Source organism: Eubalaena glacialis, unplaced genomic scaffold (assembly GCF_028564815.1).
Source record: "Eubalaena glacialis isolate mEubGla1 unplaced genomic scaffold, mEubGla1.1.hap2.+ XY scaffold_353, whole genome shotgun sequence".
In the NCBI taxonomy this organism is placed as follows: domain Eukaryota; kingdom Metazoa; phylum Chordata; class Mammalia; order Artiodactyla; family Balaenidae; genus Eubalaena; species Eubalaena glacialis.
This window is the reverse complement of record NW_026871306.1, coordinates 1-1,965: the sequence shown is the minus strand read 5'-3', so window position 1 is coordinate 1,965 and position 1,965 is coordinate 1. Positions and strand designations below refer to the sequence as shown.

The following is a 1,965-nucleotide window of genomic DNA, read 5'->3' as shown; positions in this document are numbered from 1 at the left end:
TGCTTCTCTGTCGGACCTACTTCACTAAGTGTAATATTCTCTGGGAGCATTCTTGTTGCGGCAAATGGCAATATTTCATTCTTTTTTATTAATGGCTGAGTAATATCCCATAGTACATATATACCACCTCTTCTTGTACTAGCCACCCGTTGACGGGCACTTGGGTTTTTTTCCCGTGTCTTGGCTACTGCAAATAGTGCCGCTGTGAACGTGGAGGTGCTTGTGCCTTTTTGCACTCTTGTTTCGTCATTGCCGGGTACGTACCCAGGAGTGGGATTGCTGGATCATAGGGGACCTCTCCTTTGGCCTCTTTCAACCTCAACCCCTCCTCCCCCCACCCCCGCCGCCACACACACCTGAGACCGGATGGTTTCTCCCGATGAGAGGTGATGTATATGTCTCTGGGGCAGTAGAATGCCCCCACCCCATTCGGACCCCGCCTAGCCCCTGAGGCGCGCTCCGTTTCTGCTCTTCTCTTGCCTGCCTCCTACCCACCGCCCCCAGTCCCAACCCACTGGTTAGCCTGACCACCTTGCCGCACAGCACACCAGTCTGGCGCGCTCACCCGCCACCCCACCGCGAAGGGGTCCTCTCCCACCGTCTTCCTCGCCCCACAGCCCACTCACACACCCCGCCCTTCCCCCCAGCCTGCCGGCTCGGACCCCTCTCCCCGCCACCTTCCCCTTGTATCCCAGGCCCGACTGTCACATGTCCTGCCCGGAAGTCTCACTTCCGCCAGTGCTCCTCAGACGCACTCCTACTCCAGGCCCACCCCGGCCCCTGATCTGACCCACCCGTACACACGTGCCGGGCCAGGTGCTGCCACCACCCCCAAGCTTCTGCTGAGCCCCTGCCTGAGTGGCCAGCCGCTCTCCCGGGCCAGGTCCCCGCCAGCCCAACACCTCCCGCTCCTGCCCGCGCTCCACCCAGACACCCCAGGCCCTTCCTCGCACCTCCCAGCACGCGGCCCACCGCCGCCCTCTCTCCATGGGGTCCTTCTGCTCCGTTCCCTAACCCGCGTGGGGTGGCCACCGACCGCGGCCACAAACACCTTCATCCCACACTGTCAGCCACCCCCACGGCACCGGCAAGGGCGTTCAGGAAACCTGCTGCGGTGGTGCGAAGCACCCGTCTGCCCACCGGTGCTCCTTTCCACAGGGGATCCGGCTTTGTTAGAAGGCACCGCGTGTGACACCGCCGTCGCCGTCGGCGCTGCCGCCGCTGTCGCCGTGGGGGAAAAGCAGTGCTGATGGAGAGTCCAGACACAGGCGGGGGCGTTTGCTCGTGGCCACGGCCACGGCGGCGAGAGGCGCGGCCCCGGCCACTCGTGTTTGGGGCTGAGGCAAGCGTCCGAAAAGGAAGACACGGGACGTCGAAGGCCTCGAGTGGGCGCGCGCCAGTGCGGCCAAAAGGTTTGGCCGGGGAGGGAGGGTGGAGGTTGCCTGGCAGGGCTTGGGCTGGAGGTGCAGGGCACCGGGCGGCTCTTGTCGGGGCGCCGAGGCCGCGGAGCAAGCGTGGCCTAAAAGTGGGATGTGGACGGTGGGAGGTAGAGAGGCAGAAGAAAGGCTTCCCTGACCGGGAATCGAACCCGGGCCGCGGCGGTGAGAGCGCCGAATCCTAACCACTAGACCACCAGGGAGCGTCAGGCTCTACCACTGCTCCTGCTGGACCCATAGCACCCGCTCGGCGCCACCTTGGCGCCAAGACCCGGCCTTTCCAAGTCCAGCCACGCGCCGCCCCTGGCAATCCACGTGTCCTACCGTCCTTCCTGCTTGCAGCGCCCTCAGAACACTGCGCGCCTGCTTCTCGCACACACAAGAAAAGCCGCTGGGGCCAGCTAGCTCCCTGCTCCCAGCTCTCCCTCACAGGCCCCCGGCCGGCCGGCCGCCCGTGGAGCTCGGTAAAAGGTCAGCCCGCTGCGTTGGCCGGGAATCGAACCCGGGTCAACTGCTTGGAAGGCAGCTA

At 64.6% G+C, this 1,965-nt stretch overlaps 1 non-coding gene across 1 annotated transcript; it reads right to left on the bottom strand.

Annotated features, from left to right (window-relative positions):
* Window positions 1-1,567: 1,567 nt before the first annotated feature.
* Window positions 1,568-1,639, bottom strand: TRNAE-CUC (transfer RNA glutamic acid (anticodon CUC)). Its single transcript has one exon. It is a non-coding gene; the product is annotated as a tRNA-Glu (tRNA).
* Window positions 1,640-1,965: the final 326 nt, after the last annotated feature.